This window comes from Cenococcum geophilum, assembly GCF_001692895.1.
Source record: "Cenococcum geophilum 1.58 unplaced genomic scaffold K441scaffold_24, whole genome shotgun sequence".
In the NCBI taxonomy this organism is placed as follows: domain Eukaryota; kingdom Fungi; phylum Ascomycota; class Dothideomycetes; order Gloniales; family Gloniaceae; genus Cenococcum; species Cenococcum geophilum.
Genome location: NW_027137582.1, coordinates 1,360,313 through 1,377,275, shown reverse-complemented (window position 1 = coordinate 1,377,275; position 16,963 = coordinate 1,360,313).

Here is a 16,963-nt window from a genome sequence, read left to right as displayed (position 1 = left end):
AGCCTACCTTTAGAGTATAATAGGCGGATATAAGCGAATAGCTATAGCACTGCTTAAGAAGGAAGCCAATATTCCCCCCCTATAACTATATATTAAAGCCGCTGTAATATAAAGGGCGTAAAATAAACGTAACTCTAATATTATAAAGTATATTAAGATACGCCTAAATAAACTATAGAGGGATTTTAGGGCGCCCTATAGGAGAATAAACTAATAACCCTAAAGTAGGGAAGATATATTGGAGAAACAGGTAAAGAAAGCAAAGGAAGAATAGTACTACTTTAGGGTCTAGGCCTATATAGAGGAGGAAGGAAGATGTATAAGAGGCTAGCAAAGACAATAGTAAAAGAGAGAAAGGAGCTAAAGTAGAGCATAAAAGAACGCTAGGAAACTATCTACTATAATACAATATTAGTTAGACCAACACTAGAGAGGCGTATAGGAGTTAAAGGTATAGAGGCTAACTAAGGTAAAAGAAACCTAAGCCGTAGCATAGTTAATGCTATAGGGGGTAAACACTCTAGGGCTCTAAGAAGGCTTAATAAAGGCAGAAAATATAATAGCAATACTCTTAAAAACAGAAATAATAGGACTAAAAGACTGGCTCTACTGGGTAGGTGTTCTAGTAGGTAGCTTAAGATATAAATATAGCTAGCTAAGACAGACACCAAAACACGTAATACTGTTATGCCCCTTACGTACTAACTAAAAAGTAATACTCTTAGTAGCTAGCATAGAGAACTATAATACACTACTCTTAATATAAAAAGGCCTTAAGGCGGTTACCTAGTAGCTTATTAGCTAAAATATACTAAACTAGTATTAGGTTGCAAGGGAAATAGTAATAGAGGGCGGGGGGGCGAGTAACGGGCGCCCCCTAATGACTCTACAGTAGTAGAGTAAAGTTTACGATACTAGCGCGTCTATAGGCTTATTACGGCAGCAGTAGTTCCCAAGGAGGTTAAAAAGTAAGGTAGTAGGAGCACTATAGGTGACTTATAGGCGCCTCGCAGGCGCCTTATAGGCGAGTCCTAAAAGGCAGGGAGATGGATTATAGGGTTTTCTTAAATAGAGTTTTCTCCCTATATGTACATAAGGAGTAGTCCGCGTGGGCCTAATAGGGATCCAAATCAGACGTTAAGCAATGAATTATTAATTAATTAGCAAGATTAGCAGTTTAAAGTATTAATAGATAGTAGAGTAATAAGAAACTATATTTTACTAATAGTAGTTAAAAAAAATAGGATTACCTTATAGATAGAAGGAATAACCTTACCTATTAGTTATAATTTTAGGAGATCTAATAACCTATAGAGGAGGGATTATTAATCTTAAAATAGGACCTATTTAGATAACTATTAAAGGGAAATAAATTAAAATATCTTTTAATATCCTACTATTAGGACAGGATAAGGCAGTATTAGGAATGCCTTAGTTACAGAAATATAATCTAAAGATTAATTGGATTATAGGATAGGTTAATATTAAGGATACTTAACGCCGCAGAATATAATAATAGACTAAGTTAGTATAGTACTAAGTCGGAGTAATATATAAAGAGACTAAGCGAGGCTTAAATTATACACCAAAAAGATACTATAAGTATGGTAAGAAACTATAGAGCCTAAAAAGTAAGAAGCTAGTAGATTATATAGTATAGGACTATAAAATAGAGTTAGAACTAGGAATAAGTTTAAGGTTCTTTCCAACCTATAAGCTTACTTAAGAAAAGTTAAGGGCACTTAAAGAGTTCGTCTAAGAAAACTTACAGAAAGGATATATTAGACTATTGCAGTTATTAGCGAGATATCTAGTACTATTTATACCAAAGAAAAATGGAAAACTTAGACTATATATCGACTATAGACAGTTAAATAGCATTACTTAGAAGGATAGGCAACGTATAAATCTTTATAAAGATAGATTTAAGATAGGCGTACCATTAAATTAGAATTAAGGAAGGCGATAAATAGAAAGCAGCTTTTAGATCTAAGGAAGGACTATATAAGCTATTAGTTATATAATTTGGATTAATAAATATACTAGCAACATTCTAGAAATAAATTAATAGTATATTAAGAGAACACCTTAATAAGTTTATTATAGTATACCTCAATAATATTATTATCTACTTAATAACTAAAGAAGAACACGGAGAATACATTAAATAGGTTTTAAGGAGACTATAAGAAGAACAAATGCTAGTAGTAATTAAGAAATGCGAGTTCTTTACAAAAAAGACAGATTTCGTTAGATTTATTATTAAACTAGGTTATTATAGGAAGACGGGTAGGCAGAATATAGCAGAATGCGATAGGGTGGCAAAATACGGCAGAATGCGGCAGGGTGGCGGTGTAGAATTCTACCGGCCCTATCGTTGAACGGACTAATTAGGATTTTCCATGCCGGGTATAGAAAATCGCTATTAGCTTAACTGAGGGCGGTAAGCGGAGCTAATATCTTTATAATAAAAATAGGGAGGCGTATAAATAGAACCTTAAGAATCTAACTATACATCGCACTGCACGTATATTACGTCTATTGCACTATATTAAAGCATACCAACACTAATTAGTGAGCGCGTATAGATTAGGAAACACGCAGATAGCTTAGAAGATAGTTATACTATCCACCTTGCAGCAGATTGGAAGATAGTTATACTTATCTACCTTTTGTATCAGCCTATTTTAGTTAAAGAGAAGAAGAGAAACCACCTAGAAGTACTTGTCTGGTATCCATGACGACTACTAAATATCTCGTTCTATCTATTCTAGAGGACTACTGCGTAAAATACCTTATTCTACTTAACCGCCTCCTTAACCGCCTCCTTAACCGTTCCACTACCTTTACCCTATAAACACCCTCACCCTTATCCTTATCTACCTAAATAATATATAAAATATAAGATGTTAGGAACAGAGAAAGACTAGAAGGAAGAAGCAGCTAAATAGAAAGATGGAATTAACCTAATAGAAGTTACTAAGGATGAGCTAACCGACTATGTATAATATAAGATGTACGTATATACGGAAATATATAACTAGCTAGACTTAACACTCTAGGAATTATTCTAGGGAGATTTTAAGGACTTTACGGTTAATATTTTTACGCAAATCCCCTTATACTGGCTTTAGTAACTATATAATTGCCTAAATATTAAAGGAGTATAGGTTAATATTAACCATAAACGAGGCAAAATGCTCTCTTAGTCTTTATATAAAATAGTATAAGAAGAAGACTAAACTAAATAGAGTAGAGAAATGATTAAATTAGCTAATAATAAGTACGGACCGACGCTATTTAGATTAATTAAGGTATATATAATAAAGGGTACTTTAAAGGAGTAATAATAAGCTAAAGCTACCGTAACCTAACTAATTAGTATATTGACTACCTCTACCTCTATACCATCTGTTATACCTTAACTTACGACTACCTCCACCTTTATACCATCTGTTACGCCTTAATCTATAATAATAACACAGTAACTCTATGTATAACCTATAGACGAGGAGAACCGCCCTATTACTATAACCGGCTATAGAAAGGAAATTGTAAATACAGCTAAGATATATATAGAGGAGTAGAAATACGGTGGTATAAATAAAAGCCTTAACTACAAATTAATAATATTCTATAATATCTGTAATTAAGCGGACGTACCCTAAGAAGCCTACCTTAAGGCATTCCCTACTATATTAAAAGGACTAGCTTTAGACCACTTCTATATAAACTAACTATCCTACCTATTATTTGCCAAAGCTTATAAGCACCTTTAGAATTTCTTTAAGGGACTAGGATTTTAATGCAAGAACCTAAACAAGTGGAATACCATTATACTTATAATAGTAATGGCAGAAAATATAGATAAGTTTATAAGCAAATGCCTCTAATTGCTAATTTATAGACTTCGTTAACTATAGCACGGCCTTAGACCTACCTTATAAACTATAGACTTCCTTTATAACAAAATCGTTACTTCTTACTAGAGAATACTAGTATGTAGATATATAGTCTCTAACTTACCGGATAACTTTAGAGCCCTTATTAATAAACTTTAATCGTCTATTATAGTATCCCTTGACACGTTAATTTACGTCCTCAGCTATCGATAAGGGCTTAGCCAATCAGAGGCTCCGAATTGGCTGCCCGTGCTAGAGACTACACCCAGCTAGAGCAATTTAATATTATTTGAAAATTTATGCGGCATTGTGCGGTATCGAATTGTTGAAAATAAATAGCTATTTACAATTTCTATATGGTGTTGCGTATACCTGGACACGTTGTTCCTAGGCTTGGCGCCTAGACAAGGACGCCAACGTGTCAAGGGATACGAGAAAGAGTATATAAAGAAGACATAAACTTTCTTTATGGACCGACGATTCTATAGAAGAGATAATAACTATAACTATAACAACCGCAGTAACCGTAGTAACCCCCTATATAACCGCAACTAATAGAAACTATATTGCTTTATATATAACAAAGAAGGATATCGCTTATAGAAATATACTAAAGAGGAGTAAGAAGAGTCTAAGACTAAGTTTAAAAATAAGTTTAAGGACCGCTTTTAAGAGTGAATAAAGCAATATATTATGGACTATGAAGGCGACGATGACGAGAATAATGATAAGGACGACGAGACCACCGACATATTTAATGCTTTGGTAATTAATATGGACCCTAGTACTTTATTGGACGAGGACGACCAGGCTATAGTATACTATACTTTATACGGTAAAATCGAACTAGATAATGCGACCGCTATAGCGTTAGAACTAGCTAATAGAGTATATAGCCACGTAGTTATAACCATTAATACTATAATAGATGCATTCCCTACTAATATAGACCCGTTTGCGTATAATATAACCTTATACTATACCTCTATAAAGTTTATAGGTGTAATAATCGATACTAGAGCCTTTAAACGTTCTATAATAGAATATAGTTAGTTTCTTGCACTTTAAAAGATTGATAAAGTATAGTTAAACGAGTCTATAAGAGGTATAGTTAGCGTATAGTTCGGAATAGGCTCTATATCTTCTATTAGTTCTATTAAGGTAGCTATACTAATAGGTATAGCGGAGTTTTATGTTGTTAAAGTTAATACCCCCTTCCTGCTTTGCCTAGTAGATATAGATAACTTATAAGTGTACTTTAACAACCTAAAGAATGTCCTAGTAGCCCCCTTAAAGACCGTACCAATCGTACGCTGATTTGGACACCCATTTCTACTATAGAATACTTTATTACACGTGTTTATTATAGAGTCTTTTAACTAAAACCCATGCTACTTAACTAATGTAGAATTGCGACGCCTATACTAATGCTTTGGATATCTGTTAGTAGAGCGACTTAAAAGAATATTAGACCGCGCTGGCTATAAAAACGATGCTAATCGTAAGACCCTTAAGCATATTACCTGCTACTGCTTATACTGTTAAAAGCACGGAAAGTTACTAGGTAGATTTAGATTTACCTTAAAAGACAACGTTAATTTTAACTACTATATTATTATTAATATTATGTACATTAACGGCAAGCCCGTACTTTATATTGTTAATAAAGGCACCCGATTTTAAGTAGGTAGATAGCTATAGAATATTAGCGCTAAGTATATATGGGATATATTATAAGCGTGCTAGATTAATATATACCTAGGCCCCCCGGATATAATTACATACGACGCTAATAAGAACTTTATTAGTAAAGAGTTTAAGTAATACGCGACTAACATGGGTACTACTATAAAGAGCGTACTGGTCGAAGCTTATAACTTAATTGGCATAGTAGAGCGTTACTACGGCCCCTTGCGACGTATATACTATATTATTACTTTTAAAATACTAGGAATTAATAAGGATATAGCACTATAAATAACCTTTAAGGTAATTAACGACTCCGTAGGACCAGACGGCCTAATACCCACGCTGTTGGTATTTGGAGCGTACCCCCAAATGACAAAGTCTGACGCACCTTTACCTATAGTAATATAGCGTGCGATTGCATTTAAGAAAGCTATAAAGGAAGTGAAGAAGATATGAGCGGAGCGCTAGGTTGTAGATGCACTTAATATACGCAATAGCCCTAGCACTACCGTAATTTATAATCTACCCCTTAACTCTTTGGTACTAGTTTGGAGAGAAGGCAATATAGGATAACCTAGATACTAGGTAGGACTATATAACCTACTAAATGTTAAAGGAGAAATATATACTGTTAACCTACCTAGCGGCCCTACAAAGTTCTGTAGTACTATTATTAAACTATACTTAACAGACCTTAGATATATTTAAGTTAAAGATATTTAAGTTAATAACACCTAAGTTAATAATATCTAAGTTAATAAAACCGTTCTAAAAACTGCCCGAATATACGAACTGTCTATAGAAACCGTCCCTTACTAAAACTAGAGAAGCATAACCACCTTATTAAGGAAGAGGAAGACCCTATAAGTATCCCTCTTACGTTAATACTGCTAATATTACTGTATTCTTGCAAGAGGATAGTAACTATAAGTAGTTTAAGACGTCCCGTTAAAAGGAAATTACAAGGCTAATTAAAAAGGGCGTATTTAAGATAATTAACCCTTAGGATATACCCGCAGGAGTTAAAATCTTTAACTTATAATTTATAGACAAGATTAAGAACCCCGGTACTGATAAAGCCTTTAAGAAATTAAAACTTGTTGTTTAAGCGTATAATGATCTTAAAAAGGGTATTATACTAACCTAGTCACCTACTATTTAACAAGTTAGCTAACGCCTTATTCTATACATTATAGCGATACTATAAGGTAACGGCACATAGTTATACCTATAAGATATCTCTTAGGTGTATATCCAGTCCCTTATAAAGCTAAATTAAAACTTCTATATCCGACTACCTTATAAGTTAAGAAGCTAACTAAGCATTAGAAAGAACTTAATCCTAAAAGTGATTAAGCCTTTATACGGTGTTCTAGAAGTAGGCAATTACTGGTTTATAACTTACTATAATTATTATACTAAGGAGCTAAATATAAACTCATTAATGTATAATCCTTGCCTTCTATAGAGCAACACTCCCAACTACTTTAGTATTGTTGGCCTTTAAACTAATAACACCCTATTCCTGGCTAATACCATCTTTATAGACGCGGAGCAATAACATCTAAAAAAGGCTTACTTTCTCGCAAAAGAACGCGAGTAACTTACGGTTAAGTAATTACTTAAATTTAACGGATACATTATTTAACTCTCTTAGAAAGGCAATATTATAATAACCTAGGAACACTAGTATAAGAACCTGAATACGGTCCGCCTTAGTAAGATAGCTATAACTACAAGCTTAAGAGGCATTGTCTGTAATGCACTAACTATAAAGGAATAATACGTTGCATAACGCGTAAGAGGCGCGTATATTGCCTCTATATATTAACCAGAAGCTTCCTTTAACCTCTCCTTTACCGCCTAGGTAATTAACCCTAAGAAGGAAGATGTTACAGTACTTAATAAATAACTATAATTGCAGATTAACAATCCAATAAGAGGCCTTACGTTTATTAAATTGGATATTAATATATTACGCCTACTTACCTTTACTAACGCCTTATTCGCCAATAATAAGGACCTCTTGTCGCGAATAGGATATATACTAGTATTAGAGGACGCGTTATATAAGGCTAACATTATCTACTAGTTATTAATTAAGTGCAAAAGAGTTACTAGAAGCGTACTAGCCTTAGAACTCTACGCAATAGCCTACGGATTTAATATTAGCGCCGCAGTTAAGTTAACTATTAAACAACTCCTACAGATTAAACTTCTACTCGTACTTTATACCGACTTAAAATCACTTTATAAATGTCTTGTTAAGCTAGGCACTATATAAAAGAAACGCCTTATAATAGACGTTATATATCTTCGTTAGTTATATAAACGCAGAGAGATTACGGAAGTTAAGTAGATCGATGGTAATAGCAACCCTACTAACTTAATAACTAAGAGCAAGGCATCTATGGCCCTTAAAAAGTTAATTAATACCAATTACTTAGAACTGTAGGCTATAAAGTGGGTGGAATAGAAGGACATTTAATATAAAAGGAGATTCGATATAAAGAAGTTAAAAGTAGTAATATGTTAAAACATACTTACTATTATAAGAGAGGTTCTATTAGTTTTCAAGTATTTAAAAGAGTTGCTAGTGTAGGAAGACGGGTAGGCAGAATATGGCAGAATGCGACAGGGTGGTAGAATACGGCAGAATGCGGCAGGGTAGCGGTGTAGAATTCTGCCGGCCCTATCGTTAAACGGACTAATTAGGATTTTCCATGCCGGGTATAAAAAATCGCTATTGGCTTGACTGAGGGCGGTAAGCGGAACTAATATCTTTGTAATAAAAATAGGGAGGCGTGTAAATAGAACCTCAAGAATCCAACTACACACCGCACTGCACGTATATTACGTCTATTGCACTATATTAAAGCATACTAATAGTTATATTAGTATAGACCTAAAGAAGATTAAAGCTATAGTAAGTTAGCAAGAACTAGAGAATGTAACGCAGTTAAGGTTATTTTTAGGATTTTATAACTACTATAGAAGGTTTATAGCACAGTAGTTAAAGAACATTAAACCCTTTACTAGGCTTATAAAAAAAGGAGAAACTATAGGTATAGGGAAATAAATAAAGGAAGCTATTTAAGGAACTTAAGAAATTATTCACCTAGGAGCTAATCCTTAAAATCTATTAACTAGAATTAGACACGGTTATAAAAACGGACGTATTAAACTTTATACTAGAAGTATGCTTACTATAAAAGTATAAGGACGCATAGCATTTAGTAGTATATTATAGTTAAAATATAACGCTATTAGAGTTAAACTATAATATCTATAATAAAGAGTTATTAGGTATAGTAGCAGTACTTAAGAAATAGAGAGCATTCTTATAAGGCGTAGAAAAACTATTTATAGTTAAAACGAATTATAAGAACCTAACGGGGTTCCTAATAATAAAAGAACTTAATTATAGATAAGTTAGATAGGCAGAGATGCTTATAGAATACTATTTTAAGATTTAGTATACTAAAGGAACTAAAAATGCAAGAGTAGATATACTTAGCAAAAAAGCTAAACTATAAAATAATAAGAAACTATTAGGAGTAATATTATATAGAGATAAGGACGGACTAATTAGGTATAATTACCTTAAGCTAGCAGCAACTTAAGAGGATAGAAAACTAAAAAGAGTCTATAAGACACTAGAGAGCTTTTAGGTATAAAGAATTCTAGAAGTATAGCTAGAAGATTTATAGATAGATATATATAAAAACTGAGAAGCGAAGTACATTCTAAAGAGTATAGTAGAGCATTTTATAGAAGATTTCTATAAGGGAATAACTTAAGGACATAATAGAGCAATAGGCTTAGTATTAAGACTTTAAAAAGAATATATTATTAATAGAATCTAAAATATCGTAAGAAAAGTAATAAAAAATGTCTAAATTGCTAAAGGAATAAACTAATAAGGTATAGGCCATATAGAGGGCTATAACTTATTAAAATACTAAAAAGACTATAGGAGGTTATATTATAGGACTTTATTATTAAGTTACTAAAGTTAGAAGATCCTATTACCGGACAGAAGTATAATATAATATTAGTAATAGTAGACAAGTTAACTAAATAGGGCTACTTTATAGCATATATAGAAGAAATCTTAGTAAAATATATTACTAGAATCTATATTAAAAAAGTATTCGTAAGATATGGAGCATTAAGTAAGATTATATTAGATAGAGACCTAAGATTTATAGTAGCATTCTAGGAGGTATTCTTAGCAGAATAAGGAGTTAGAGTAGTAACTTTTACTATATATTATTTACAAACGGATAGATAAATAGAAAGATTAAATTAGATGCTAGAATAGTATCTAAGACATTATATTAATTATATATAGAATAATTAGGTATTGCTATTACTAGTTATATAGTTTATATATAATATAACACTATAGGAAGGAATAGGCATATTACTATTTAAGGCAAATTACGGATATAAGCTAAGAATATCGTTATTACTATAATAGGCGAAGAAAACGAGTAGCATAGCTAAAGAAAGGATAAAGACGTTAATAAATCTTTATATAAACCTTATAGAATTAGTAAAAAAGGTATAAGAGAGAATAAAAAGGTACTATAACGCTAAGAGATCTAAGGGACTAGATCTTAAGGAGGGGGATAAAGTATGGCTACTATATAAAAATTTTAAGAGTTAATAACTAAGTAAGAAGTTAGACTATGTTAGACTAGGACCTTTTAAAATTATATAGAGAATTTTACCAGTTATATTTAAGTTAAACCTATTAGCTAAGATAAAGATCTACCCTATATAGTATATCGCGATGCTAAAGCTAGTATATAGGAACGAGAAATCCGTTAAATTTTTTAAGGAAAATTTCCAAGTTACTAACTTATAGCCAGTAATTTGGTTCCTTGGGGAAATTTAATGAATTTTAATGAATTTCTCGCGCCTGCGGCGGGCTTTTGGCCTTTAAACTCAGTCTGCCCTATTGCTGCCCTACTACTACCCTCTACTGCCTACTACTGCCCTACTACTGCCCTGATACTGCCCTACTACTACTTACTACTACCTACTACTACCTATTACTGCCCTACTACTACCCTAATACTATTTTACTATTTTTATTACTTTTATTATATCTTTATTTTATAAATTATAGCTATTTTTATTACTATTTATATACTATTATTTTACTATTATTATATCTACTAATTTCCTACTACTACTTTAATTACTTAATTATTCTCCTAATTTACTAATTTTAATATTATATTATAACTATTCTTATTTTTAGTACTATTACTATTATTATTACTATTATTACTATTATTATTATAATTACTTATATAATTATAGCACCTGTTATACTAACCGCGTGCTTACGCGTTCGGTACACTAGGTACGCGTTTACGTGTTCGGTGCACCAACCACCTATATACTAACTAATTAGAGGGGAGGCGCGTCAGTATATAGACCACGTAGTCTACCTTAATAGAATTAACAGTTACCACTGTTGGGAATAATATCACGTATGGTTATATAGTCACGTGTTGCCGCGGCACTAGCGTAGCGAGGAGCCTTAAGCTCCTCGCCCTTCCTTACCCTTTCTTAGAATCATTAATAAGAATAACAACCATCATACTACCTACAACTTGTAGATACGTGATATCACCTTATAACACCAACAACCACTATCCAAAAGAGCATACGATACTATATGTATTTCGTGCCCCTGGATATAACTCACTTGTATTATTAAGTTGATACAAACATTACTATTACTATTTTTATTATTTTCTATATATTATATTAATTAATTTTTATTTTACTAACTTTACTAATTTAGCTATAGCTATAACTTTTATTTTTACTACTTTTATTAATTTTAATTAATAAATTCCATTATTACTTTTATTACTACTTTATATAATACTATATATTATTAAATAGATTTTAAATATATATAAAAAAAACTAAAAAGGTTATATAAGGCACTTATAAATATACCCAAGACTCCACTATAAGGAATATTAATAAACTTATTATAAACACTATTATAAACGCTATTAATATTTTTATATATATCTATATAAAGTAGAAATAAGAATAAGATATAATAAATATAATAGAGTATTAAAGCTTTAACTGCCCTTTACTGCCTATTACTGCCCTCTACTACCTACTACTACCCTACTACTACCCTACTATTATAGAATTTATATAGCTACCTTATAGTAATATAAGGCTGCCTTTATATAATAATCGCGTAATATAGATTTATATAGTTAATTACGTGACGTATATTAACAATAGCTATTTATATCGTTATTATTATCATCGTCTTCTTCTTCCTTAAGTAATAGTACTACTATTACCACCACTATTAGTACTACTGCTACTACTGCTATATTATCTACTCCTACTCCTACTACCTCTGCCATTCTTACTACTACTACCGCCCCTACTCCTACTCTAGCTTTAGCTCCACCACCACTACCACTATATTACTACCGCCGCCGCCACTACCACTATATCCGCGCCCGGCCGCCGCTTTTTATTTATACCGCTACCATCTTAGGCTAAGCAGCCTATGCGTGGGACTTTAGTCCCAGTAGATAAGTGTGCTAGTAAGTATTAGTACTATAAAAGAATTTAAGAATTTAAGAAGATACTAACATATAAATAGCTGCTACGGCTACTACTGCCGCCAGGCCCCTACCCGCTCCTACTACTACCGCTACTACCGCTGCCGCTACTCCCGCTGCCGCCGCCGCTAATACAGCCATAATGCGGGCGCTGCGTCCCCTGCCGCGCGTTTAGGGCGTATCTCTACGGTAGGCTTTTAGACTAGGTAGAGCTTTTAGGGTCTACTAGGGGGTCCGCTTAAAGGCTAGGGCTCTAAATATAGAGGCTGTCACGGGACTTACACGCTCTCACGTCCCTGCGCGTTTTGACGTTCTTGACCCGTGCTCACGTTCGTCCCGAGACACCTACGCACGTTCCCCTACAACCCCTATTTATACCCGACCTGGCACATAAAGAATCTTCTTCTTTATCCAAATGTCTTTGTATCAACCACGCATAGTTACGCGTACGTAGCCTTCTTCAATTACTACCCTGTTTAGTACATTGTATTCCAGCTCGTGCCCACTTCCGTGACAGAGGCCGCCCTGGCGTAAAGCTGGGGTATAATAGCCCTATAGGCTTGTACATCGTATATATAGGGCGGTAGCCTATTTATAGAGTGTATACTAGTCGCTAGCTAGCTACGCGGCAGCTATACTAACTGCTATTATAGTAGTAAAGGGGCGCGCTACTTCTTTTAAGTCTATAAGTTAGTAATATAAGCCGTAAAAAGTATAACTAATAGAGATAATAACGTCTATTACCGCCCCCGCCCCCCCTACTACAGCCTACTCCTACTCTTACTCCTACGCCTATATACCTCCCGCTACCGCCACTACTAATAATAATAACAATAACAATAATAATAAGGAGGGGAAGGAGTTAGAGGAGTTAAAGAAAGCCCCGATTACCTACGTCTGTTTCCGCCCTAGGTAGCGCGGGTAGATTATAAAACTGCTTCGCCGTTTAGTAGCGGTTCTTAAGGAGTTATTAGAGGATAAGAATAAGGAGTAGGGGAGGGGGGGTAGAGAGGGGGTAAAGGGGGGGTTTACTAGGCCCTATGGGGCATTTATAAAAGTTTTGCTAGCCCTATAGGGCAGTTATAGAAGTAGTTATATAATAAAATAATATACCTTATTATAAAATCAAAACCTTTAAATAAATACTATAGCGGGCTTTTAGCTTTCTAAACTTAGTCTACCCTACTACTACCCTACTACTACCCTATTACTACTCTACTACTACCCTACTACTACCCTACTACTGCTACCGCTACTATACTATCCCCCTACGTCTTAGCCCGTAACAGGTAGTAACACCTTTAAATATATAATATTAGTAGTAGTAGCGGTATCGCCTCCCTGTGGTAGTAATAGCGAAAGCCTATATATATCTATTACTCTTAATAGCATAATATATAGCTGCTTATAGGTAAAGACTAGTATATATAAATTAACACCGATAAAGTTAAAAGACTACTCCTATAACTTATTTACTATTATAGCAAAGTATAGTTAGATTGGAAACTGCCTTCTACTAATAATAAACGGCAGTTCTCTATTTGTAGAGGTAAGCTTAATATAAGGGATTAGCTATAGCTGCCTATAAAAGCTGCCGCTAAGTATCTAAGTTTTAATATAGCGCTAGTCTAGGCGCGTAATAACTATACAGGTGCCGTTATAGAGCCCTTCCTTAAGGTAAAGGTTCCGTAAAAGGATTATAGGCACGCTTACCTTTAGGGAAAGCTTTAACGGAGGTAGGCTAGTACCCGTGCCGCTGTCGCAATCCACTTACCTTATTACCGAGGTAAGTGCCGGCCAGCTTAATAAGTAGGGCCCACCTTAATGTTAGATTTGCCAAGACTATAATTTTAAAGCCGCAGAACTCTACTAAAAAGTCAAATATTTAGAATTTTGTAGTATAGTACTAGTTTCTTAATAGAAGGAGTCTTTATATATAATAGGTTAAGACTTTAGCCGCCTTGTGGCGTCCTAAAGAAGCTACTTTATAGTTGCCCATTCCTTCCTTAGTAATATATATACAGCTTTTAAAGCCTCCTCCTACTTGCGCTTTTATATAATTAACCGTACATTTACTGCGTATATAACTCCTCCCTTCTATACAACCTTTCTATTACTTTTTTAGCGTTGCCGACAAGCTCTAGTAACTGCTTATATATTTATAAGCTTGCGTTTAGCTTATAGTTATGTATACATATTTACCGAACTACCTCTTATAAATTTTATAAAGATATCCATGGCCTCCTTATTATCTTTATATACCTCCTAAGCTAGCGGAAAAACTTTCCGCTAAACTATATATAAAGATCTTAGTGTATATAGTATAGATAGTAGCTTATAAGGTGGTGGAGGGGGGGGGTAGTAGGACGTGCCTCGCGTATAGAATTAAGGATAATTTAGGGGTTATAAGGAACGAGGCCTGCCTGCCAGAAGGCTAATTTAATTATACTTAATTTAAACGTTTGGCGACGAATTAATTCGATTACATGGAGGAATTTAACTTTATTAAAGTTGGTGCAGCCTATTTATGTCGCTTGCTTAACTGCCTCACTATAGTAGTGTTTATACGGCTAAAATACAACGACATTACTAGTAAGAGGCTGTAAAAGGTGGCTTATATGCGGAGGTAAGGTAAATAGTATAATTTTTTAATTGTCGCAATACTTAATAAACTCCTTCGTAAGGTAAGAGCTGTGGCTATTAAAAATTAGGAGCCTATATACACCTAGCTAGCGCTAAGAGCTATACGCGTTAAAGTGCTTAAGCCAATTAAAAGCTAATTTGTTATTTAAATAGCCTGTTTCTAATAGGCCTAATAAATAGTAGTTAGGAAGGGCTGAATTCTTAAACCACTAGTAGAGGAACTGTGCGCCCGTAAGTATAATTATAGGTAGTAGATTAACTCCGTTGCTACTTATCGTTTCTATTATAGTAACTAGCTCGTAATTTATATCTATAAAGATATAAGCTTTTTAATAAGGCTCCCTTATAATAATCTACTGGTCCTTACTAATACTAACGCGGAATCCTAACTTATTAAAGTTATATATATCCGTAGGCATAACTACATGCTTAATTATAATGTCGCGGTATTAATAAAACCACGCCTTAATATCCTTCGGCTTGTATACCGCTGTACGCTTAAGCTCTATTGTCTTCTGCCTATACTTATAGTACTCTAAGTAGTAGCTAAGCCAGCGTTTAACAAAGTGAGAGCTAATAGGAGGTAGTAGCTAATTTGGATTTTTGTTAGCTTAATTTAAGATCTAATTTACTATAGAACGTATTATTAGTAGTTAAGCGGCGGTATATAAGGAATCTAAGCGATTAACATAGCTACAAAGAGTAAGGTCTTAATCGTTAGTAAGCCTTCTACCTACTACAGGCCTCTTGTAACGTGATTAACGTCCTTTCTACTAAGCGCGGAGGCGTGATTTAGGAACATCGTGTCGGCGCGCAGCCTCTGCAACATTAGGCTTAGTAAACTCTTAGAGTTCTTTAAGAGCCTCTTAGATCTTATTTTTAACGCGAATATACTTAGTAGTTATGGCGTTAATAATATATAATAAGAATATTAATAGTATTTAGGTGTCTTAGCAAATCTAACGTTAAGGTGGGCTCTACTCGTTAAGCTAGCTAGCACTTACCTCAGTAATAAGGTAAGTGGATCGCGATAGCGGCACGGGTAGGGTTGAATATCTATAGGAGCTCTACTAGCGGCAGTTCTATATAATCCTCTTCTCTATTTTGCTCTATAGAGTCTATAGAATAAAAGGTACTTAAAAAGCCGTAGAGCCGCGTAAGCATAGCCTTATTAATCTTAGCCACGGTATTATTGCGAATAGTTAGGATAGCGTAATCGCGGAAGGTATTAAAAGTAGTATATACCTAAGCAAGTAGTTGCGGAGGGTATATATACCTATAAAAGGGTTTCTAGGACTAAAACTAGTCTATACTAGGCAAAAGAGTAATACTATTAGCTAGGGCTACATTATAAGATAAGTCTTATACCTAAGCTGCAAACTACTAATTTATCTCACCCTAGTAGATATATATATTTAACCGTAGGGATAGTATACAGAAGGTAGGCTAGAGGAATAACCGCTATAGGTAGGCATTTATAATAGCTATACGGTTCCCCTATAGGATAATAGGCAGTATTTAAATAAAGTCGCCGTCTAAGATAGTAGGGAGCCCGCTAAAGGTAGAGTTGTTAGAACGGACGTCTATAAGCATATAGTATACGGCTTTAAAGTAGTAGCGGTGCTATATTAGCACCTTATCCCAGATAAATAAAGAGGTATAGCGTAAAAGCTTAGCTAGATTTAAGTTTTTAGAGATATTATAAGTAGACTCTTTATATAAATTAATAGGTATTTAAAAATAGGAGTAAGTAGTATAGCCGCTAGGTAGTAGAAGGGCCGTAATATTAGAAGAAGCTATATAAAGAACAATTTTACCGCGCGAGCGGTAGTAGTAGTAGAGGTAGTAATAAAGAAACGTTTTACCGGTACCTATAGGGCCCTAGAGAAAGAAGTGGGCTATTTATAGATTAGTATCTATAGCAGTAATAATAGTATTAAAGTACGCTGCTTAATCCATATTTAGCTACTAGCATAGCTTAGTAAACTAGCGTTCTTCCTCTATATGGTTATATTGCTATAGCTTAGCTATATAAAGCGGATTACTTCCCTCCGTAATAATATACTACTAGTGCTAGAACTAGGGTAGGCTATAGTTTATAAGTGT